Source organism: Bubalus kerabau, chromosome 7 (genome assembly GCF_029407905.1).
Source record: "Bubalus kerabau isolate K-KA32 ecotype Philippines breed swamp buffalo chromosome 7, PCC_UOA_SB_1v2, whole genome shotgun sequence".
Lineage (NCBI taxonomy): Eukaryota > Metazoa > Chordata > Mammalia > Artiodactyla > Bovidae > Bubalus > Bubalus kerabau.
In genome coordinates, this window is record NC_073630.1 from 106062668 (window position 1) to 106088699 (window position 26032).

General features: G+C 43.1%; 1 protein-coding gene across 3 annotated transcripts in view; it reads left to right on the top strand.

Moving 5' to 3' along the window:
• Nucleotides 1-18256: 18256 nt before the first annotated feature.
• Nucleotides 18257-26032, top strand: part of AFF1 (ALF transcription elongation factor 1) — a 196929-nt gene continuing 189153 nt past the window's right edge. For 2 of the 3 annotated variants that reach the window (XM_055589045.1, XM_055589048.1), the window contains exon 1: nucleotides 18259-18544. The gene's annotated coding sequence lies outside the window, so the exon portion shown is untranslated. Of the gene's footprint in view, nucleotides 18545-26032 lie in introns of all 3 variants that reach the window. The other variant, XM_055589058.1, reaches the window with a different exon arrangement.

Here is a 26032-nt window from a genome sequence, read left to right on the forward strand (position 1 = left end):
AAGTTTGAGCAAACTCCAGGAGATGGTGAAGGACAGAGAAGTCTGGTATGCTGCAGTCCATGGGGTCTCAAAAAGTCAGATGTGACTTAGTAACCGAACAATAACAGTGGCTGATTCACGTTGTTGTACAGCAAAAACAAATGCAACATTGCAAATCAATTATCCTCCTATTTTAAAAAATTAAGTTACAAAAACGTTTTAAAAAGTTTAAAAAAAAAAAAAAAGGATCTTTGTTCTCAAAGGAGAAATGCTTCCACACAACAGCACATGCACTAAATTGGAAAGTGAGGCTGCCACCTGGCCTCCATCTTGGATTTATTATGTCTCAGAGTGACAGGCAGTAAAAAAAGGTCTCTGCTTCTGCACTCATTGATCCTGACTCCCAAGAGGAAACAGATTGCTGCTAACCACTGAGTATGAACAGGACTATATCTGGAACCCAGGGAATTTCCTGGCATATTGCTTAACATTTCCTTGCTCAATAGTAAGTATGAATTAAGGAAATAAAACCAAAAAGAGGCAGGAGTATAAAAAACTGATACTCTTCAAGATGAATTCACTCTGCTAGGAAACCGACCAACTAAGCTTGTTATTGTTGCTCAGTCACTCAGTCATGTTTGACTCTTTGTGACCCCATGGACTGCAGCACGCCAGGCTTCCCTGCCTGTCACCATCTCCCGGAGTTTGCTCAAACTCATACCCATTGAGTCAGTGATGCCATCCAATCATCTCATACTCTGTTGTCCCCTCCTCCTCTTGCCCTCAATCTTTCCCAGCATCAGGGTCTTGTCCAATGAGTCAGTTCTTTGCATCAGGTAGTCAAAGTATTGGAGCTTAAGCTTCATCATCAGTCCGTCCAATGAGTATTCAGGGTTGATTTCCTTTAGGACTGACTGGTTGGATCTCCTTGCTGTCCAAGGGACTCTCAAGAGTCTTCTCCAACACCACAGTTCAAAAGCATCAATTCTTTGGTCCTCAGCCTTCTTTACGGTCCAACTTTCACATCCATACATGACTACCAGAAAAACTATAGCTTTGACTGTACACACCTTTGTCAGCAAAGTGATGTCTCTCCTTTTTAATATGCTGTCTAGGTTGGTCATAACTTTTCTTCCAAGGAGCAAACATCTTTTAATTTCATGGCTGTAGTCACTGTCCTCAGTGATTTTGGAGCCCAAGAAAATAGTCTCTGATGGTTTCCATTGTTTCCCCATCTATTTACCATAAAGTGATGGGACCAGATGCCATGATCTTAGTTTTTGGATATTGAGTTTTAAGCCAGCTTTTTCACTCTCCCCTTTCACCTTCATTAAGAGGCTCTTTAGTTCTTCATCGCTTTCTACCATTAGGGGTTGCTGATATTTTTCCTGGCAATCTTGATTCCAGCTTGTGAGTCATCCAGGCTGGTATTTTATATGATGTACTCTGCATATAAGTTAAATAAGCAGGGTGATGATATACAGCCTTGACATACTCCTTTCCCAGTTTTCAACCAGTCTATTGTTCCACGTCCGGTTCTGTTACTTCTTGTCCTGCATACAGGTTTCTTGGGAGACAGATAAGGTGGCCTGGTATTCCCATCTCAGCTGAGAGCAAAGGAAATATGGACTAGGTAGTGAAAGAAGGGGGTCGTAAATACCAACTATGGCTCATGACCAGTTACAAAATCAAGGATAAGAGGGACTTTGGGTGTTTCCTCTTTGCTTGTTATGTGTATGTGTTTATTTGTTAATGTTAAATATTTTCTTCTTTTTCCTATTCTTTTCCATACAAGTTTCTGGAGGTTAACTTTACAATTGCTTTTAGTCTTTAGGTAATAGTGGGTTGTCAAAAAAAAGGTCCATTTGGGTTTTTCATTAGGATGTTATGGAAAAACTCTTAAGGACAATATTGTAAAGTTTAAAAATAAAATAAAATTTAAAAAAAAAAAGAAAGGGGGAGAAAAAAAAACTCTTAAGGAATTTTTGGCCAACACAATAGAATATTTATTAGGATTGTGACTGATTTTGAGCTAGTGTTAAAATACAATTTTTAATTTTTTTAATTGTGATAAAATATGCATAACACAGAATTCATCATTTTAACCATTTTAAAAGGTACAGTTCAGTGGCATCAAACACATTCACATTTTTTGTGCAACCCTCACCACCATCGATCTTGAGAACGTTTTTTATCTTCTCCAACTGACACTTGGTACCCATTAAATAATAACTGTCTATGCCCTCCTTCCCTCAGCCATGGCAACCACTATGCTACTTTCTATCTCTATGAACTTGACTGCTCTAGGATTGGCTTAAGATACGATTTTTTCGAAAGTTAAGATTATAACTCTCATACAAATATAAAAAGATTATATGTCAGAGGTTTTACTTGCCTCATTAATTAATGAGGAAACCAGTAAGATGTTACAGTTAGATCACAGAAGAACTCAACAAAGCACACAGATAGGCAACTAAGAATGCTGGGATGAATTTACAAAAAGGTAGAAAATGGTGCACCCACAGGAAGGCAATCAATTGTATTTCACTGGACACAATTCATTTCCATTCCTAAAATTGTTTACATTATTCCTCATTTTCTACAACTTACATAGTATGCGAAACAGTCCAAAAACAATGGAAGGAAAAGAATGTTGTTGCTCTTTAGTCGCCAAGTCGTGTCCAAGTCTTTTGCAACCCTGTAGACTGTATGTAGCCTGCCAGGCTCCTCTGTTCATGGGATTTCCCAGGCAGGAATACTGGAATGGGTTGCCATTCCCTTCTCCAGGGGATCTTCCCAACCCAGGGATCGAACCCATGTCTTCTGCATTGGCAGGCAGATTCTTTAGCACTGACCCGCCAGGGAAGCCCCCTTAAGGAAAAGATAACCAGGAAGAATATTCAATAACTACACACATAAACATTAATGAATATTGACAATATAGCACTGAGTGGGGGGAAAAAATGGAGGAGGACTGTCCTAGGTATTCATGTCTTGTTTGCCAACTCCAGTGCCTCCTGGAGATGGACGTTCTGTGAACATTGTGATTTGCCAGCTGGTTCAATGTTAGGCCTTATCAACAGAGGGCGCTGGAGAGACACCGCAAGGCCCAGCAGAGGAGGTGGCTGCCCTTTCTGGATCTTTCGGTTTCTGTCATGTCTCGTATGGAGACCCAGTGGCACTCACTCTCCAGCAAATCCCACCACTACCCTAGTGGACAGCTTCCAGCTGACCACCCCGATCTGTGGGCCACACCCCAGCTCGGAGCTGCGGCTCTCCAGTGAAATTCTGCCATCTAGTGAACTGCGACCTCGCCCTCTCCAAGGAGGCCTAAATCACTGCTGGGGCCAGGGCCTGTTCAGAGTTTGTTCCTCCCTTGAGTATTCTTCCTCAACCTCAGAGCTAGTAGTATTACTTGCATTTTCTATTCCACAGTTGTCTTCTCCCTCTCTCAATAGTCTTATAAACTTTGTTAAAAGTTGAACCACCTTCCCTTAGTTCCTGTTACATTAAGTGTTCCCTGATAAATCATTAGTGTGGTTTCTGTATCCTGACCGATACAACCATAACCATAGTTATTTTCTCCCTATTTATTTATTAAATGCATCACATCTATATAATTACCCTAACAAAAGAAGTACATATTAGTATGGTCTCCTGTCCCTTTCATTTTCTCCCAGGGCATCTATCGTATTAATAATATCCAGGATTTTAGTTTGCACTGTAGTGGATATATTTTTTCTCTTTTCTTTGGCCCTAGTTTGCTATTTCTTTTTTAAGGTTACAAGAGGCTTACTAAAGTATATAATAGTCTTTTTAAAAAATTGTTTATTTATTTTTGGTTGCACTGTGTCTTCGTTGATACTCGCAGCCTTTCTCTAGTTGCAGTGAGTGGGGACTACTCTTCCTTGCTGTGCACTGGCTTCTCATCATCGTGGCTTCTCTAGTTGTGGAACACAGAGGTGTGGGCTTCAGTAGTTGTGGTCCACGGGCTTAGCTGCTCCACAGCTAACTTCCTGGACCGGGGATCAAACCCATGTGCCCTGCATTAGCAGGTGGATTCTTATCCATTGTACCACCAGGGGAATCCTATAGTATTCTTAATTCTCTTACTTCTGATATCTCTTTTTAATTCATTAATTTATACTGTACCATTTGGCTTGTGGGATCTTAGTTCCTCAACCCAGCACTGAACCCAGATCCTTGGCAGTGAGAACTCAGAGTCGTTACCACTGGGCCACCAGGGAATTCCACTGACATCTCTTAAACACACCAGTTTTCTTTTTTTCCTTCTCATTTCTGTACTTCCTCAAATATATTTTCAATGTGGGTCTTTGTGTGGCATATTTTTTGAGAACTTGTTTGCCTGAGGCCAATATCACTTTTCCTATGCTCTCACTTTTGAATGACACTTTGGCTGAATACAAGACTCTAGCCTCACAATTTTTTCAGTACTTGGTATATATTACTCCTTTGTCTTCCTGCAGCCAGTGTGCTGTTGAGAGGTCTAATGTCAGTATGACTCTTGTTCCTTTGTAGATCACATGTCCTCTCTTTCTAGAGAGTTTCAGGGTTTTCTCATTATGTATAGGTCTGGTTTTTCCTTATCTCTTCTCTTTGGCATTTTATGACCTGAAAGCGTTCATCTTTTCATTAGTTGTAAGAAATTTAACTTTTTTTCCCTTCAAATACATCCCCTCTTCCTTGTTCTTTTTAATTTTGTCATTTGAAACTCCTCTTACATAGATGCTGGCACATTGTACTTCTTTTCTATGTTTTTTTCTTTATCACCTCCTGGTAGCTTTTCTGTTTGTGAGTTTTAGAAGAAGTCTGCAAACTGCAGCCCATGGGCCAAATCCAGCTTACCATGTGTTTTTTGTAAATAAAGTTTTATTGGAACAGCCAGACTCAGTCATTTATGTACTGTCTTTTGTGCTACAATGGCAGAATTAAGTAGTTGCAGTGGAGGCCATGTGACCAACAAAGCTTCAAATATTTACCATCTGGCTCCTTATGGAAAACATTTGGCAACCCATAATCTAGAGGGCAGGGATAATTTTGTTCCTTCTGTCCTGAAGACCTAAATGTTCCTTGCCCAGTTTTGGTAAATAAATGAATAGATGAATAGCCTTTGAAAGGCAGATTATTATTTCAAAAGGTGAAACAGAAGGATTATTTTCAAAAGGTAGAAACTGAGCATTCTAGCTAAAGAGAACAGAAACAGAATAAGCAAAGAGAAAAAAGTGAAAATCAGGGGTAGATTTTCAGTAGAGCAAAATATTTAACACAAGCGAAGCCAAAAAGACTGCCTTAAGAATTATTCCAGGGAGTCTTGAGTCTAGAATGGGGAATTGGTCTCTTTGCAATTGCCAGACATGCCACGTGACCAGAAATATGCTTACAGAGGACCCATGTGGCGGCACTGTGGATAGCAGATTAGAGAGAGAGAGGTAGGAAACTGCTCAGAGGCTGCTGGAGTAGTGAAATGAAAAGAAGCTGCCTCAATCCAGGGGTGGTAAATTTGGAGAGACGAGGCAGCTTGTCAGAAAGTCATCCATTTCAGAATCGCAGACTTGATCGACACAGAGTCTCACGATATTCTAACTGAATTATTGGGCAAGTTGTTCAGTCTGAGTCCCTTCATCTGTAAAATATGGTGATTCAGTCTGGATGAAACTAGGAAATGAACCCTCCTGCCAGTAGAGAGAATTTAATAGGGGAACTAGTTAAAAGGTACAGACTGGAGAGCTAGCTGTTAGACCCAACCAGGGAAGGTGAGACTATCAAGGGATTAAGCAACTGCAGGAAACAACAGCCACACCCAAGGCTGGGACTGAGGGGGAAGCATTATTGGAGCCCAGGAGGCACAGTCACTCATCTGGGTCTGTGGGAGATGGTGGTAGGGAGGAGGGGTGGCCTCAGGGTCAGAGAGAGGAGCAACACCCTGGAGTCTCCTCTCTTCCTGCCTCCAGGCTCCTCCCAGCACCATCCATTGGCTCGAGCCAACCAAAAGTCCATCTCCCAGCAAGAAATCTGCAAAAGGTGCTTTGCGAGAATCAACCCCCTGTGATTCACAGCACAGTAGAGGAGAAACGGGCTGGATGAGGGAAAAGAGCAACTCACCAGCACACAGAGGGTTCCTGTGAACACCTCAGTTGAGATTACATCCTGAACTACTAAACGGCATACAATCAGTGAATGGTAAGTGTTACTTTTTTTATTACCGTATCTTACTTTTCTATCATCAACTTTTACTCTTTTTCCTTTCATTTCAGATGTGTTGACGTATTTCTAGTTTCTACAACTTACCAGGAAGTCTGTCACTCTGGGACTTGTACATGTTTGGCTCCTTCTACACACATAGCACGGAGCCATCCCCAGTCACACACATTCTCCAACTCCCTCTTTCACTTTATGATCATCCTAGGTTCTACCTCTGGCAGGATGTCTTCCCTGAGTCCACCGGTTTTTGTTAGATGCCCCTGTCTAGGCTCTGAGAGCATCCTTCTGCATGCCTGTCCCATAGCATTGAGCAGTCTCTGTGACAATGATCTATTTATCCTTTTATTGCTGTGTATTAGTTTTCTGTTGCTGCAGAACAAATTATCACAACCTAGAAGTCTAAAACAATACCCATTTATTACCTTACAGCTTCTGTAAATCAGAAGGCCAGTGTACTTGACCTGGGTCACTGCTCACAACCTTATTGGCTGAAGTCAAGGTGTTGTCTGGGTGTATCCTCATTTGGGCTTCCCAGGCAGCGCTAGTGGTAAAGAGCTTGTCTTCCAGTGCAGGAGACATAAGAGACATGGGTTCGATCCCTGACTCAGGAAGATACCCTGGAGGACGGCATGACAACCTTCTTCAGTATTCCTGCCTGGAGAATCTCATGGACAGAGAAGCCTGGTAGTCTATGGTCCACAAGATTGCAGAGATGGACACAACTGAAGTGACTTTGCATGCATACACGCATCCTCATTTGGAGGCTTAACTAGGGAAAGATCCCTTGCCAAGTTGCTTGGCAGAATTCATTTCCTTGCAGTTGTATGACAGAGTCCTATTTTTTTTTTTTTTTTTTTTGCCAACTGGAGGCCAAAAACCACTCTCAGTTCCCAGAAACCTCTCTCAGGTCCTTGTTTTATGGCCTTCTCCACAACATAGAGGGCTTCCCCGGTAGCTCCATCGGTAAAGAATCTGCCTTCAGTGCAGGAAATCTGGTTTCAATCCCTGGGTTGGGAAGAGCCCAGGGATTAAGAAGGAAATGGCAACCCACTCCAGTATTCTTGACTGGAAAACCCCATGGACAGAAGTCAGGCTTGTTCCTTTGAAACTGAAGAAAAGCATCTGCTATAGTTTTGAACCTCTCAGACTTCCTCCTTTGGCCCTTATATCTTCTTTTATCAAAGAGCTTGCCTGGTTAGATAAGACTTACCCACACTCAAAGAGAAGAAATTAAACAGCAGATACACAACAGGAGAGGGAATCTTTAGAGCCACCTTAGAATTCCACCATCGGAGACTTCCTTGGTGGTCCAGTGGCTAAGACTTGGTGCTCCCAATGCAAAGGCCCAAGTTTGATCCTTGGTCAGGGAACTAAATCCCACATGCCTCACCAAAGACCCTGTGTGCAGCAAATAAAACAAATATTTTTAGAAAAGAATTCTGCCTTCTACACTCTTCTTTGAGATGTGAACTCTCCAAGGACAAGGATAGTCTCTCATTTGTCTTTGTATTCCTGTGATTGAACAGAATTAGTACCTGACACTTAGTGGTGGTGGTTTATTCACTCAGTCGTGTCCAACTCTTGAGACCCCCATGGACTGTAGCCCACCAGGCTCCTCTGTCCCTGGGATTTTCCAGGCAAGAATATTGGAGTGGGTTGCCACTTCTTTCTCCAGGGTATCTTCCCAACCCAGGGATCGAATCCTGGTCTCCTGCATTGCAGGCAGACTCTTCTATTTGTTTTTTACAATTTTATTTCTTTATATTTGGCTGAGCTGGGTCTTCGTTGTTTGTGGGCTTTCTGTAGTTGTGGGGGCTACTCCCCAGTTGTGGTGTGAGGGCTACTCATGGTGATGGCTTCCCTTGTGGCTGGTGGACTCTGGAGCACACGGGCTTCAGCAGTTGCGGAACATGGGCTTAGTTGCTCTGCAGCGTGTGGGATCTTCCTGGACCAGGAATCGAACTTGTGTCCCCTGCATTGACAGGTGGATGCTTAACCACTGGACCACCGAGGAAGCCCTGCAGGCAGACTCTTAACTGACACTTAGTAGCCATTCAGTAAAAGAATGGGGAAATGAAACAGAAACAGGAAGGGAACTTGTAGGGAAGGGAAATACTTAGAAGGAAACTTAAATATGACTTGGCGGGTAAAGGACTATTTTTGGTAACTAATAAACTTTAATTTTATTAATGTAGTAAACTCAGTTTTCTACAATTTGAAGCAAAGTTATGACCAACCCAGATAGCATATTCAAAAGCAGAGACATTACTTTGCCAAAAAAGGTTCATCTAGTCAAGGCTATGGTTTTTCCTGTGGTCATGTATGGATGTGAGAGTTGGACTGTGAAGAAGGCTGAGTGCTGAAGAATTGATGCTTTTGAACTGTGGTGTTGGAGAAGACTCTTGAGAGTCCCTTGGACTGCAAGGAGATCCAACCAGTCCATTCTGAAGGAGATCAGCCCTGGGATTTCTTTGGAAGGAATGATGTTAAAGCTGAAACTCCAGTACTTTGGCCACCTCATGTGAAGAGTTGACTCATTGGAAAAGACTCTGATGCTGGGAGGGATTGGGGGCAAGAGGAGAAGGGGACGACAGAGGATGAGATGGCTGGATGGCATCACTGACTCGATGGACGTGAGTCTGGGTGAACTCCAGGAGTTGGTGATGGACAGGGAGGCCTGGTGTGCTGCGATTCACGGGGTCGCAAAGAGTCGGACACGACTAAGTGACTGATCTGATCTGATTTTTATTTATTTTTAAATTGAAGTATAGTTTATTTCTGGTGTTGCATTAGTTTCAAGTATATAGCAAAGTGACTCAGTTATATATGTATATGTTCTTTTGCAATTTCTTTTCCATTATAGGTTATTACAAGATATTGAATATGGTTCCCTGTGCTAGTCCTTGTTGTTTATCTATTTTGTATATAGTAATGTATATCTGTTTATCCCAAATTCCTAATTTATTCCTCCCTCCCCCCACTTTCCCTTTTGATAGCCATAAATTTGTTTTGCATGTCTGTGAGTTTATTTCTGTTTTGTAAATAAGTTCATTTGTATCAGTTTTTCAGATTCTACATGTAAGTGATATCATGCGATGTCATATGATATTTGTCTTTCTCTGTCTGGCTTTTTTAGTATAATCGTCTCTGCTGCTGCTGCTGCTCCTGCTGCTAAGTCGCTTCAGTCGTGTCGGACTCTGTGCAACTCCATAGACGGCAGCCCACCAGGCTCCCCCATCCCTGGGATTCTCCAGGCAAGAATACTGCAGTGGGTTGCCATTTCCTTCTCCAGTGCATGAAAGTGAAAAGTGAAAGTGAAGTCGCTAGGTCCATCCATATTGCTGCGAATGGTGTTATGTCATTCTTTTTGATGACTGAGTAGTATTCCATTGTATCTGCATGTGGTGCACCCTCTTTATCCATTCCTCTATCGATGGACATTTAGGTTGTGTCCACATCTTGGCTATTGTAAATAGTGCTGCTACAGGGCACATGGGGTACATGCACATTTTTTAATTAGAGTTTTCCTCTTTTCCAGATATGCGCCCAGGAGTGGGATTGCTGGATCATATGGTAACTCTATTTTTAGTTTTTTAAGGAACCTCCATACTGTTCTCCATGTTGGCTACACCAATTTGCATTGCCACCAACAGTGTAGGAGGGTTCCCTTGGAAATGGACATTTGAACCTGAATCCTGGGTCTTTAAAGGTACCAGCAACCAAAGTTGGCAACCAAATAGGAGGAATTAAGTTGGATGGGTTGTGGAAGAATGAATGGACAGAGTGAAAAACTATGAGCTTCATACTAGGTATGCTGAGTATGTTTTGTCTATGGGACAACCCTGTGGAAATTTCCTGCAAATATACGAGAGTGACAGTTTGGAACTCAGATGAGAGAGATGGATTGTGGTGAACTGTGTAGTTAAAGTTGTACCATAGTCTTCAGGACCCTTTTACCCCCAATCTTGCTCCACTGGGAGCTCACCACCCAGTGGTGCCTCAGCATAACTTGGTTCTTGTATTCTGGTTCTGTTTTGTTATTTCTTTCCCTTTTTCGTTTCCCAAATATTTGATTTTCCCATCATCTCTCAGCTTACTTATCCTATTCCTATTTAACCCTCTAGATGTAACTGTCAGAATGAAAACCCATTGCCAACTCCCTCAGGCTTGCTGATATAGATTTAACTGCAATAGACATTGGTTGGGATGTTTTTAAAGGAAATCAACCCTGAATATTCATTGGAAGGACTGATCCTGAAGCTGAAACTCCAATACTCTGGCCATCTGATGCAAAGAGCCAATTCATTGGAAAAGACCCTGATGCTGGGAAAGATTGAGGGCAGGAGGAGAGGAGGGAAACAGGATGAGATGGTTGAATGGTATCACCGACTCAATGGACATGAGTTTGAGCAAACTCCAGGAGATGGTGAAGGATACGGAAACTTTTGCCTGGAGAATCCCAGAGACTGGGGAACCTGGTAGGCTGCCATCTATGGGGTCACACAGAGTCAGACACGACTGAAGTGACTTAGCAGTAGCAGGGAAACTTTGCGTGCTACAGTCCATGGGGTCACAAAGAGTTGGACACGACTTAATGACTGAACAACAACGACAAAGAATATAACCCTGAGAACCCAGAAAAGCTGGATTCAAATACTGTCTCTGCTATTTGAAGTGTATAATCATGATAGAGATGAATAATCGCTCTGAATTTATTCCTTCTTCAAACAGGAACTAGAGCTATACACATATTTTCAAGGGAATTTAAAACAAATTATTTATGAAATGTTTAGTAAACTGTTCATCTTCTTCTTCTAAGTCACTTCAGTTGTGTCCGACTCTGTGCGACCCCAGAGATGGCAGCCCACCAGGCTCCCCCATCCCTGGGATTATCCAGGCAAGAACACTGGAGTGGGTTGCCATTTCCTTCTCCAATGCATGAAAGTGAAAAGTGAAAGTGAAGTCGCTCAGTCGTGTTCGACTCTAGCGACCCCATGGACTGTAGCCTACCAGGCTCCTCCGTCCATGGGATTTTCCAGGCAAGAGTACTGGAGTGGGGTGCCATTGCCTTCTCCATAGTAAACTGTAGGTATTCACAAATACCTACATTTTTTATTTATAGGGAAATATGGATTTGGACTTATATTTTGCTCTAGATTCACTCAGTTCAGTTCAGTTCAGTCGCTCAGTCGTGTCCGACTCTTTGCGACCCCATGGACTGCAGTACACCAGGTCTCCTTGTCCATCACAAACTCCCGGAGTTCACCCAGACTCACGTCCATCGAGTCAGTGATGCCATCCAGCCATCTCATCCTCTGTCGTCCCCTTCTCCTCCTGCCCCCAATCCCTCCCAGCATCAGAGTCTTTTCCAATGAGTCAACTCTTCACATGAGGTGGCCAAAGTACTGGAGTTTCAGCTTCAGCATCATTCCCTCCAAAGAAATCCCAGGGCTGATCTCCTTCAGAATGGACTGGTTGGATCTCCTTGCAGCCCAAGGGACTCTCAAGAGTCTTCTCCAACACCACAGTTCAAAACCATCAATTCTTCGGTGCTCAGCCTTCTTCACAGTCCAACTCTCACATCCATACATGACCACAGGAAAAACCATAGCCTTGACTAGACGGACCTTTGTTGGCAAAGTAACGTCTCTGCTTTTGAATATGCTATCTAGGTTGGTCATAACTTTCCTTCCAAGGAGTAAGCGTCTTTTAATTTCATGGCTGCAGTCACCATCTGCAGTGATTTTGGAGCCCAAAAAAATAAAGTCTGACACTGTTTCCCCATCTATTTCCCATGAAGTGATGGGACCGGATGCCATGATCTTCGTTTTCTGAATGTTGAGCTTTAAGCCAACTTTTTCACTCTCCACTTTCACTTTCATCAAGAGGCTTTTTAGTTCTTCTTCACTTTCTGCCATAAGGGTGGTGTCATCTGCATACCTGAGGTTATTGATATTTTCCCCAGCAATCTTGATTCCAGCTTGTGCTTCTTCCAGTCCAGTGTTTCTCATAATGTACTCTGCATATAAGTTAAATAAGCAGGGTGACAATATACAGCCTTGACGTACTCCTTTTCCTATTTGGAACCAGTCTGTTGTTCCATGTCCAGTTCTAACTGTTGCTTCCTGACCTGCATACAGATTTCTCAAGAGGCAGGTCAGGTGGTCTGGTATTCCCATCTCTTGAAGAATTTTCCACAGTGTATTGTGATCCACACAGTCAAAGGTTTTGGCATAGTCAATAAAGCAGAAATAGATGTTTTTCTGGAACTCTTTTGCTTTTTCCATGATCCAGCAGATGTTGGCAATTTGATCTCTGCTTCCTCTGCCTTTTCCAAAACCAGCTTGAACACCAGGAAGTTCACAGTTCACGTATTGCTGAAGCCTGGCTTGGAGAATTTTGAGCATTACTTTACTAGTGTGTGAGATGAGTGCAATTGTGCGGTAGTTTGAACATTCTTTGGCATTGCCTTTCTTTGGGATTGGAATGAAAACTGACCTTTTCCATTCCTGTGGCCACTGCTGAGTTTTCCAAATTTGCTGGCATATTGAGTGCAGCACTTTCACAGCATCATCTTTCAGGATTTGAAATAGCTCAACTGGAATTCCATCACCTCCACTAGCTTTGTTCGTAGTGATGCTTTCTAAGGCCCACTTGACTTCACATTCCAGGACGTCTGGCTCTAGGTCAGTGATCACACCATCGTGATTATCTGGGTCGTGAAGCTCTTTTTTGTACAGTTCTTCTGTGTATTCTTGCCACCTCTTCTTAATATCTTCCGCTTCTGTTAGGTCCATACCATTTCTGTCCTTTATCGAACCCATCTTTGCATGAAATGTTCCCTTGGTATCTATAATTTTCTTGAAGAGATCTCTAGTCTTTCCCATTCTGTTGTTTTCCTCACTAGCATTTTCCAAATTACAATTTTAGATACTAAATCAATTAACAGTACTATCATATAACTAAAAAATATTCATAATCCCTTTGGGATTGGGAAATAGTGTATAGTAGCAATAAATAAAATCTTACACATAATATAAAACTCATTGTACTTGTTAGAAAAAATGAGGTCAGAAAAAAATAAAAGGTCAGGTCACTAAGAACTATGTTTTATGCAAAGTGTTCATGATAAAATGCAGTTAATTTAATTACAATGGTTGTGCACTTCTTGCAGCAAAAGATAGCAGGTTTACATTTGCATATCTTCCTCCCAAGTAGATATGTAAAAGCTGGGAATTTCTGTGTCTGCCTACAATCTATGCCCAGCTCTCAGTACACTTTCTCCCATGGCCTCAGGGATTAGGACGACAGCCTTACTGTCTCCTATTCATCTTTATTTTCATCTGGCAGCCACAGTAGTCTTTCTATAATGCAACTTGATCAAATCAACCTCCACTTAGGATGAAAAGAATGCTCCCTAGGTTGGCACGTAGGGCCCTTCACCACCAGTTTGCCTTTGATTTTTCCTATGTTCTCATCACTGCCCTTCATAATCTTTGCTGGAGATCCTACTTCTCCTCTTTCTTTTGTGTTTTTTTTTGGAAACTGGCTCTCTCCCCTGCCCTCTGCCTGGCTCAGGCCAGTCCTCCTTCCTCCCTTTCACTGTTCCCTGCTCCCCGTCTACACCACCTTCCCCCATCTGGGTTGAAGTTTTCAACCCAGTGTATACTTATAACCAAGTGTATGCTCGGTTAGGATTTATCTGCCAGTTTGGTTAGGACTTTCTTACACGTTGAAGTAATTCATTCCCTTTGAAATATACATGCAGTAATTTTGGAGTAACGTCATTTAAACTGCTGGTTTACAAGACTCAGGGCTTGCTGACTACAGAGTTTAGGAATATTCCAGGCTGCCCAAGCAAACAGCTGTCAGTGTTGTGATGCAGGCTCATTTCCCTTCAGCCTCAATCTCAACATGTATTCCCACCCTGCCTTGTGCAGTTCAGGAACTCTGAGAATACAGCCTATGAGCTTCTCTGAGTCCCTGGAGATTCATTTGTTTGTTTGCAAAATTTAAGTAGAATCATGGCTGAAAATTTTCAGGTAAAACCCCAGGAGTCCTTACACAAAGAGGCAGGTGAAAAAGTTTCATAGTTGTATTACAAAAAAAAAAAAAAGGGGGCAAAAATTTTTTTTCAGTTCTGTTGTAAAAAAGATCACTTATGTCAGAGACATACTTCACCTAAGCAGAAACATGATCAGAAATAAAATGACTAAGTTGTAAAGATGAAGAAAGTGCTAGAATTTCAGCCAGTGAACTAAAAATGTAACTGAAGAATTCCTATAATGAAGATAGAGGAGAGTGTAGCTAACAAAGTGTAATGTCTGCATCTCCTTTGCATAATGGCTTTTCAATTATGTCATACATTTTTTGAAAATTTAGATATAGCTTCCCTGGTGGCTCAGATGATAAAGAATATGCTTGCAAGGCAGGAGACCTGGGTTCGATCTCTGGGTTGGGAAGATCCCCTGGAGGAGGGCATGGCAACCCACTCCAGTATTCTTGCCTGGAGAATCCCATGGACAGAGGAGCCTGATGGGCTACAATCCATGGGGTTGCACAGAGTCGGACACTACTGAAGCGACTTAGCATGCACTCAATCACTATTTAAAACAACCTGCTTATTAACTGATTATATACATTGTGACCTGGAGAAAAGGCAGAAAAGCAACTTAAAAACTCACAAGAATGACTGCTTTTCCTTTATGGTGACTGCAGCCATGAAATAAAAAGACAATTACTCCTTGAAAGAAAAGTTATGACCAATCTAGACAGCATATTAAAAAGCAGACACATTACTTTGCCAACAAAGGTCCATCTAGTTGAGGCTTTGGTTTTTCCAGTAGTCATGTATGGATGTGAGAGCTGGACTATGAAGAAAGCTGAGCACCAAAGAATTGATGCTTTTGAACTGTGGTGTTGGAGAAGACTCTTGAGAGTCCCTTGGACTGCAAGGAGATCCAACCAGTCAATGGTAAAGGAAATCAGCCCTGAATGTTCATGGGAAGTACTGATGTTGAAGCTGAAACTCCAGTACTTTGGCCATCTGATGTGAAGAGCTGACTCATTGGGAAACACCCTGATGCTGGGAAAGATTGAAGGCAGGTTGAGAAGGGGACAACAGAGGATGAGATGGTTGGATGGCATCACTGACTCAATGGACATGAGTTTGAGTAAACTCCAGGAGTTGGTGATGGACAAGGAGGCCTGGTGTACTGCAGTCCATGGGGTCGCAAAGAGTTGGACATGACTGAGCGACTGAACTGAACTACCCTTTCCAGAAATTAATTAATAGAAACATGCATAGGAATTGTCTATTTACCTACCTGTTTCTGCAAGGCACCAGAAGCTCATGAAAACAGGTGCTCTGTGTCATTGACATGGCCATTCCCTAGCACATTGCCTTAAAGATATTTCTATCAATGTCATGAGCTATCCTCTGAACCAAAGCTACATCATCTTCAACAACAACAAAATCTGCAACATTGCATCCCTCACCTCCAAAAGCAGTAAAGTCAAATTATCAAACTTTCACTGTCAATGTTATTTACTAAATTGACTACAGATTGAAGGCATTAGGAGACTTTATTGGATTAAGAATACAACAAGGGAAAAAGTTTTAGATTGATTAAAAAAAAAAAAACCCTTCAGATTATAAAGTATGACTAGGTTTATTAAAAAGAATGAAATAATCTATTTGCAACAACATTATTTCAGTTCAGTTCAGTCACTCAGTTGTGTTTGCAACGTGGATGGACCTAAAGATTGTCACACTACGTCAAGTGAGTCAAAAAGAGGAGAAATATTACATGACGTCCCTTACCTACAGAATCTAAAAAATTATACAAATGAACTTATTTACAAAACAGAAACAGACTCACAGACTTAGAGAATGAATTTATGGTTGCCAGCAGGGGAAGGATGTGGGGAAGGGATAGTTATGGAATTGGGGATGGATAAGGTACTCACTGAGCTTCCCAGATGGTGGTAGTGGTAAAGAATCTGCCTGCTAATGCAGGAGATGCAAGAGATGTGGGTTCAATCCCTGGCTCGAGAAGATCCCCTGAAGGAGAACATGGCAACCCACTGCAGTATTCTTGCGTGGAGAATCCCCATGAACAGAGGAGCTTGGCAGGCTACAGTCCACAGGGTCGCAGAGTTGGACATGACTGAAGCAACTTAGCAGGCACTCATGCAAGTACTTGCTGCTATATTGATAATGGGTAACCAACAAGGACTTACTTTATTGCACAGGGAATTCCGCTCATTGTTATGTGTCAGGCTGGATGGGAGGGGAGTTTGGGGGAGAATGGATCCATTTATATGTATGGCTGAGTCACTTTGCTGTCCATCTGAAACTGTTGCAGCGTTGTTCATCAGCTACACTCCAATATAAAATAAAGTGTTTAAAAAATAAAAAAATGGGAGGTGGGAGAGGGGTTCAGGATGGGGAACACATGTACACCCATGGCAGATTCATGGCAAAACCAATACAATATTGTAAAGTAATTGGCCTCCAATTAAAATAAATTTATATTAAAATATGACTTATATATTTTTATTTATATATAAGCTTATACATATTTTACAATGAAATATATTAATTCCATAACAAAAAGGTTAAAATATTCATTATGATTAGAATAGATATCAATCTTTGTTAGAAACATTTAAGAAGCGTGCAAACTGGCATCTGTCTGGGGTGATGGCTGTCCCACCTGCCTAGGGAAGACCTCCAAAGCTTTCACCCAGAGGCACGGCAGATCTCATCAGGGGCACCTTAATTATTGTAGCTGTTAAGGTAAATCAATATAATTGTGAAAGCATAGGGAGTAGGGAAAAGAGTTATATTTTGCAAAACAATCCATGGGATCAAGCAGCCAAGAGTTTAATTTGGAAATGCGAATATCTATCGCTTAGGTTTTCGAACAGTGTTTATGTGGAAAATGAAGGAATCAGGAGGGGCAGAGCAACAATAAGAACAAATGAAAAAACAGAGCAAGAAAGAGGAGTTATTTCATACATTATATTAGTTTACATTCTATTGCATATGAAAAAGGTGATTTTCTTGATCCAAATGATTTCACCCATTGAAACCATTAAGAGGGGACTTCCCTGGTGGTCTGGTGGTTAAGACTTCAGGTTCCAATGCAGAAGGCAGGGTTCAATACCTGGCAGGGAGTTAAGATCCTACGTGTCTCATGGCCAAAAGGACAAACCATAAAACACAAGTAATACTGTAACAAATTCAATAAAGACTTTAAAAACGGTCCACATTAAAAAAAGAAAAAATCTGAAAAAAATTTAAACCATTAAGACCTGGGAAAAATCCTGTCTGGGCCGTTTGATGATATCTTCCTGCATCCTTTTCAGGGAGGAAGGTGAGATGCCACTACGAGTTCAGGAGGACGCTTTCTTTCCTATGTTCAACAAGGGATTGGGTAGCAACCAGGCAGTAGCCTTCTTTTGGATCTGTTTGCCAAAGCCCCAATACCCATTAGAATTTTCTGATGTTGGGCTGCTGAAGAGCAAGAGCTGGGGAGGCTGGATTTGGGAGGCCTGGTTTCTCGTGCCCCTTTTTAGCCTGCGGACACTGGGCACACTATTTCTACCCCTTCGGTTTCATTATTTGGGAGATGCCAGCAATACTGTGTGTGTTTCATGCGGCTGTTATGACGATGAGCTGGGCTTGAGTGCGAAAAGCCCTTTACAAACCATTTAACCCTCTCCAGATGTTAGTTATTATCGTCTTTCTAAAGAATAGGAGACTGCAGAAAAGACTCCTTGACACTTTTAGTCAAAACTTGACCCTAAGCTCATTCTCGCTGCAAAGCGAAAGGGTTGCGGTGCCCCACACCAGGCCGGGGCAGGGTCACCCACGCTGCCGGTGTACGGTCACTGCAGTATTCATTCCGAGAGGCTGCTGGCCCTGGGTCCTCCCACTGGTCTCCCGCGGAGGGCCCGCGCAGTTCCTCTCATCAGGGTGGTGCCAGCGAGAGGGCGTGGGCAGGGCGGGGCCGAGAAACTCGGGGTGGGGCGTGGCCTCCCGGGGAAGGGCGGGGCCTCGCCTCCCGGGCGTTCCGGGGGCCGCCGGCGCGCGGGGCTAGCCAGCCAGCCAGCCAGCGGACGAGCGCGCGGCCCCTGCGCACTCGGCCGCCGCCCGCGCGCGTCGCTGGCACAGCTGCGTTCTCGCCTCCGCGGCTGGGCGCCGGGTCCCGCGCGAGCCGTCGCTGAGCGCCCCGCGCTCCCCGCACCTGCGCCCCTTCCTCACCGCAACAGGTCAGGGGCGGGTGGAGGCGGCGAGGGCGCGCGAGCCGAGACTGGAGGACTCCAGGTCTGGAAGGTGAGCGGAATCTTGCGCCCCGCTCCCCTGAGCTGGAGGTGGGGGGGTTGGGGTGGTCATCCTGGTCCCGGCGCCGCGGCCGCTGACTTCTGGGAAGCCCCGGCTCTCCCGCCTCGCAGGCGGCTTCCCAGCACGCTGACTCAAGTCGCTTGGCGTTCCCACTTTTCCGGTGGGAACCTTCGGGGAGAACCGGCGAGGGAGACGCCGAGCTCTCTACCGCCCTTACCAATTACCGGCAGGTAGCGTCTAGAAAAACTGGGGAGGGGAGCGCAAGAAGAGACCCGTCCTCCTCTCCACCTCTCTCACTCCACCGAATCCCACGTCTGCCCGTGCGCCCCGCGTCTTGCGGAAAGATGTTCGTGTATTGGAACCTGGTCCTGGGGTTGCGTAATAGAAGAGTCCCAGAAGTTTCTCCGCGGAGTGGGGGTAAAAGCGGGGCTTTTCTCCCCTCCGTTACGAGGCCCCCTCCCCCCTTCATCGTCACCCCTCCCCCCCTACGTCTAGGAGAGAGATTAGTGGTTCCAATCTCCTCAAATTGTGATCGAGATGGAGGTGTGCGGCGGTGGTCCGCAGACTCTAGAGAGGGAGGGGAAAAGTTGGAGGCACCTTCCGGGACCTGCTCCTGGCACAGAGGGAGACGGCGTCTGCAGAGCGTGGAACTGGTTAATTTCCCTCGGTGATACATTCATCTTGATGTATGATCCTCTGACCGCCACACGCTAGCCCCCCGACTTTGCGAGCGCCGGGGTTGGCGATTTAGGAGGGAGAGGACCTGGAGCGTTACAGGAATCATCCTTTACCTTAAGGTGCTTGGGAGTTACGTTAATGAAGCTGCGAGGGACCTGCAAGGATCTTGCGACTTTACTCCTCGGTTGGTCTCCTTGGAGTTTCCGCAGACCCCGTATTGTTATGTAAATTGCCTTGGGAAGACCCTTGGCTTTGGAGGTGGAGATGAGTCCGGTCTTCCGGGAGCCCATCTCTGTTGGGGGCGGGTGGGTGTCGAAGTGGGGGTGGGGAAGGCCTTGCAGATGAAGTTTTTTTTTTTTTTTTTTTAACAAAACAAAACAGTGGGGTGGGATAATCTTAACCCAGTTGGTGCAAGTTGTAGGAGGGGGTGGGGGCGGGGAGGAGGGATGACCTACCATCAAGAAACCAGACAGATTTAAATCTTAAAGGTGAAACCGTACATTAAGGCGAAGACCCATGGGTGTTCCTTCAGACGCTTGGCAGGTGAGAAGAGCTCAGTAATTGAGGCAGAGAAACGCCAGGCAAGGGACCGGCTTGAGAATGTGGGTGATTTTGCTTGTGGAAGATTGTTTCAGAACAAGGTCATGCAGAGGTGGTAGAAGTTACGGGCGGTGGTGGGACCCTCCACCCTGCTCCCGGACCTACCTGGTGTCAGACTCCGAGTAGCGACGGAAGTCACGAAAAAGAAAGACCTTGGGACTCGGGAGTCTAGTTCTGCTTAGAGGCTTAAGAATACCTAGGCATGCCCTGTTTCAATGTTTACTTCCTCTGTCTAATGTATTTCCTTAGCTTGCCTTTCATCTTTAGTGGAAAGGGTTCCTTGAGTGGATATTCTGGAAATTCACAGGAGAGTTGAAAACTCTGAATGGTTTGCCTGCTTTCATTTAGAGGTAGTGTCTGTTTGCCAAGGTCGGAAAGTATTGTATTTGAAGATAAATATGCAGAAGAGGAATGGGGAGAACTAAGAGATAATGACTCAAGAGAATGAAGGAACAGGGAAAGTAGGAGACTAGATAACTAGTACTTAAAAAGCTAATTTTAATTCAGCTAACTGAGGAGAGAGGGGACCAAGGAAAGAATTTGAGACGCGTTTGGTCACTTTAGGACAAAGAGGTTTTGAAGAGTGGGACACAAGGTTTTGGAGAAAAAAAATGAATTTAAATATTGGGGACTTCCTCACCGCCCCCCCCCCCCCCCACCCCTTCTTTTCTTTTTCTAAATAGAACTGACAGCGATGATGTGGCTGGAGATATGCAACTTGGAGGTGTGTTGCTGTGGACCCTTTGCAGGAAGAAAAGGAACTGCTACATATCAGAATTAATATGTTTTATTCATTCACTGTGGCAATTGAATTTCTGTAGTGTCTTTGGCATTTGCTTAACTCTTCAACCTCTTTAAAAATGCTCTTAACTCTTCAACCTCTTAAAAATACGATTTTCAAGACTTACATTGTGTTAATTTTCAATACAGAAATCGTCAAGGGGCAGAGAATTTATGACAAGAGTAAAGATGAGGTGATTTTCAACATTGCTTTCTCTTACAAGATGTAAAATATGCATGCATTTCCACCAGAAGTCACTGTTTCATTGTGAGTTTATGAGACCTTTAGTAATTAGACTGTGTCAAAACTGGCTTTCTCTTCTGTTTCCTATTTGTTTAACTGAATTTTACAAGGAGTTAGTGGAGCTAGAAGTTATTTTTATTGACTAAAATACTTGCTTAATTTGTCTTTGATTACATGGAAGAGTTGTCTAAGATACATATATATATATGAGTTGCATCTTTATTAGGAACATTTATAAGTCACTGGAGCCATGTGATTGGTGGAAGTTATAGTGCTTTGGGGGTTGAAAAGATGGATTAAAAAAAAATGTGGGAAAGGCAGACTTGTTCTCCATATTTTTAAAGATGCAAACAAAAGGCATTTCATGCTCAACTCTGTAATCTGTGCTTTCATTGATCAAATGTGCATAATGCAAGTAAGTTGACTTTATGAAGTTAGTCCATTATTAAAATTCCAAATCTTAAGATAGATTTGCGCTGTCACTTGTGGAAAGGGTAGAACTAATTTATATATAAATATCCGGATTGTTATAAGCATACACAGGGGACAATATACCCTGCAGATGTCCCTTAAGGTATGGCATCATAGCTAGAAAACTCTTACTATTGAATCTCTACCCTGAAAAATGTCCTTGAATTCATTTGCTATCTTAGTATTTCTGTTGAAGGTAAAAGCCCAGAGTTCCCCTATTTTAAGACTAGACCGTTAACAAAATTTTCAGGAGATTGAGAAAGTATGTTAGAGAGTTCAAATTAAGGAACTGCATTTACCATACTCACAGAAAGTTTTGTAAATAAGTTATATTTTTCATTAAATTATAAAGTCAACAATGACTCCTATTCTCAATGATATTTAATTGACCGTGGCTTTCCAGCAGTCTCTTTTTAGACACAGCAGTAGCTTATTTAATATTTGCTGAATTAATATTAGATTTTATTACAAGAGATTACATAAACCCTGTCATCTGTTTACTAAATTCTACCACCATGCAGAAGTAAATGTGAAATATTTAGTTCTTTGTAGGTGCACATCTTTATTCCCGGCTGTTCATAAGAGCATAAGAGATTGTTGTAGATGGGGAACCGTGAGGCTGTCAGGCCTTGAGGGTTGCTAATAGGCATTTCTGTCTTATGCCTTAGGACAGAACTCTTTCAGTAGTGTTCTCCAGGGGAAGAAAATCAGCTGATTTTCTTAAATTATCTGGCCCATTTAAAACATGACTAAGGATTTCTTGCTCAAGCAAGTTTTTCCTATTAAATGACTGAGATTATTGTGACAAGTGGAGTCCAGAGAAACCAATTACATCATTAATGTAATACCTCATGTTCATTCGCGATACCTTGTAAGAATCCAGTATCTTCTAAGTGCCAGACAGTGCTCTCAGCTTTGGAGGAGCTGATAACACCAGGTTAAGGCAGAGAAAGGGCCCATGCAGGTGGAGTTTACATCCACAAAGCACGTAGCACAACAGCTGTTTACCAATGGTGTTCACATGACATATCATTTAAGCCTAATTGCAACTCTGAAGTTGGAGTTCATTTTCCATTTTAAAATCAGGAAATTGAGTTGAAGAAGTTAAGTGACTTGACTCTGTGACTCAAAGCCTGGTGCCCTTTCTACTGTGGTACACTGTGTTGGCCATGTTGATATGTGGTTTCCTGTTTTTCAAGAATTACAGCTTGACTCTCAAATATAAATAGTGTTTCTCCTTGGCTAAGTAATTCTTTCTAATCATTATGGGAATAAAAAAGCAGGTATTTTAATTTAGCATTTGGGATGTACATTTGTGACTCCAAAGCAGAGTATGCAGCCCTATTAAACAGATATGCAGTGCTTATTTGCACCAAATAAAGACCCTTACCTTCCTAAAAATTAAATGCAAGGGCTTAGGAGCCATCTCTGTGAGTGCTTCAAATCTATTATTCCGGTTACGAAAGGTCAATTCAAATCCCTATGTAAATCAGGATATAACTCATACCATTTCCTTCTATGTTATGGATATGGTGAATATATGCAGTAAAGTGGTGTTTTTCAAACTTATAGTAACTATCAGAATCTCCTGAAAAACCTTTAAGATACACACATGTCTTTCCCTTTCCCACCCCCACAGTTTCTGATTCAGTAGGTCTGGGGTAATGCCCAAGAATTTGCACTTGTAACATGTTCACAGGTGATATTGATGCTTCTAGTTCTGGAATTACACTTTGAGGCATACTGCAGTATAGCAGAGAATTTTAAAGCATGGTTTCTAAGCCAGACAGCTTGGGCTTGAATCTTAGATATGCCACCTACTCTAGCTGTCAGGCAGATTACTTAACTTCTTGTCAAGAACTGTGAAGGCTCTGACATTTTACCCCACTTTCAAGCTCAGAAACTAACCTGCCACAGTTTCATGGACTCTTGGGAATGGCTTTATTACTTGTAATAATGGCTATAGCCAGACGATTACCATTTTCTTACACTGGTTCCCTAAGACCTAGTTTCCAAAGAGGGGAGATGTGGAAAGAGTCAGATGGTACCTGCAAACACAGTGGATAATACTAAGAGAAATCCACATCTTTAGGGAATCCTAATCTTTTATAATGGGCAGTTAGCACACCTGCCCTTTGCTCCATAGGGAGATATATTTTTCAAGGCTGTTCTCTATATAAGCATCCTTAAAGATCATCTGGAATAAAGGTGGTTGGTGCCTCTGCTTATACGATATGCAGAAATGACCCATGGAGAGTTGGCGTCTGACACTCTCCCATTCCCTTAGACAATGGGTTTAAGATACTATTGTATCGCCCTTTCTGGGTAGTTGGGTTGATTAAAGGTAATGTGATTTGGCAAGTACTTGAAGCAGAACATAATGAGTGCTGTATAAGTATTTCCTATTATTACTCCTGAAGGGGAAAAAAAATTTTTTTTTAATGGTATGTATTGCCTTATAAGATGAAATAATTGTTTTACTGAGTATCCCTAACTTTAAGTTCATTCTAAGACATTTCTCTGATGGGTCTAAATTCTAAAATAGGGATGATGCGTTGTACAATATTTTACCATTGCATGGGGAATGAGGCAGAAACATTTACCACCCACATTCACGTGCTCTCCACCTCCTTAGGGCACACGAATCATGTGACTAATTCTGTCCAGGGGGCTGTTCGTGAGAGTAACATGTGTTTCTGGACTGAAGCCTTTAAGTGGCTGTCTACCTCTCGTTTACTATAGTAAACTCAACTCTGCAGCCACGTTTTGAGATCGTGGAGTTTCCAACTTGGCTTTTTTCCAGCTTAGATTTCTCGGTGTGGAGTGAAGCTCCCTGCCTCCTCCCTAGCCCCTCCCCTCCTCCCCTCCACCATATGCAATGAACATAAAGAATGACCAGGAAATAAGTTTTTGTGCCATCAAGCCACTGAGATGTGGGGCTTAATTTGCCACAGTAGCATAACCTTATTGTTGTTTAGTCACTCACTCAGTCGTGTCTGACTCTGCAAACCCAAGAACTGAGCTCACCAGGCTCCTCTGTCTGTGGGATTTGCCAGGCAAGAATACTGGAATAGGTTGCTGTTTCCTTCTCCAAGGGATCTTCCTGACCCAGGAATTGAACGAGAGTCCCCTACCACTGAGCCACCTGGGAAGCCCATCATAACCTAGACTACCCTTACTGTATTCCACTACCTATAATACCTGCCTAATGTGAGAAAGTTGACAGTAATTTTACAATACAGGCTCTGGGCATGTATATGTAAAGCTGGATACAGAGCTTACATTCTGTTGAGGTATGAGCCATCAACACTTACATATTTATTTGCTTATTTAGCAGAAGTTAATTTCAGATACAAGCTTCCCTGGTGGTTCAGATGGTAAAGTGTCTGCCTGCAATATGGGAGACCTGGGTTCCATCCCTGGGTTGGGAAGATCTCCTGGAAAAGGAAATGGCAACCCACTCCAGTATTCCTGCCTGGAGAATCCCAGGGATGGAGGAGCCTGGTAGGCTACAGTCCATGGAGTCGCAAAGAGTCAGACACGACTGAGTGACTTGACTTCACTTCAATTTCAGATAGTGTAAGTACTGTGAAAAGATAAGCATGGCCAACACTGTTCTTTTCCTCCCCAGTGCTCATTCCCATTTTTTGTTGCTAAGAGAACCTTGATTATGCATGGGATTAAACTGGGCGCAGCCTTAGGTGACATCATGTTTGTTCTCAGCCAGTGATAACAATTTGTATCTTGATTTACCTGTTTCCCCTGAAGCTGGAGGAGGCCATGTGACCTCGTTTTGGTTTTCAGGTAGTAAAGGTTTGGGGAAGGACTTTCCTGATGTGGCTGACATAGCCACACCTTCCTCCTCCCATCTTCCTCCTGCTTGGCATGTTGAAAAGATGTCTGGTTATGACCAGCAACCTTTTTGTACAAAGAGATGATGTGCCTAAAGACCGCACGCTAAATGTGGCCGAGCAGGAAGACCCAGAGTTCCAAATGGCCTCATTGTATGGCTAAAATTATACCACTAGCCACCTTCCTTTAAACTTGCTATTGTTGATGTTGTTCAATCTCTAAGTTGTGTTTGACTGTGGACTGCAGCACCCCAGGCTTCCCTGTCCTTCACTATCTCCCGGACTTTGCTCAGATTCATATCCATTGAGCTGGTGATGCTATCTAACCGCCTTGTTCTCTGCCGCCCTCTTCCCCTTTTGCCTTCAATCTTTCCCAGCATCAGGGTCTGGAGAAATTGTTTAGTCGCCAAATCATGTCTGACTCTTTGCAACCCCATGGATGGTAGCTCGCACCAGGCTCCTCTGCCCATGGGATTTTCCAGGCAAGAATACTGGAGTGGGTTGCCATTTCCTTCTCCAGGGGATCTTCCCAACCTAGGGATTGAACCCACATCTCCTGCATTGGCGGGTGGGTTCTTTAGCACTAAGCCACCAGGGGAGTCCAGAAATATTAGAAGCCGCTGTTAATTAAACAATTATTACTTGCAGCTAGACACATTCTGAACCCATATAGAATATAATGAAATAGCGCAGGGGTTGGCTGGAGGCACATCAGTGCTACATTTGCTGCTGCATTCAGGGAGGGCTCTTGGAGAACGTGTCATTTGAGCTGAATGATGGGAGGGAGCTAACAGGCTGTGGGATGTGGACTTGAGTTTGGGGCCTGAACCTTGTTCAAGGCGGTGTCCACCTTGA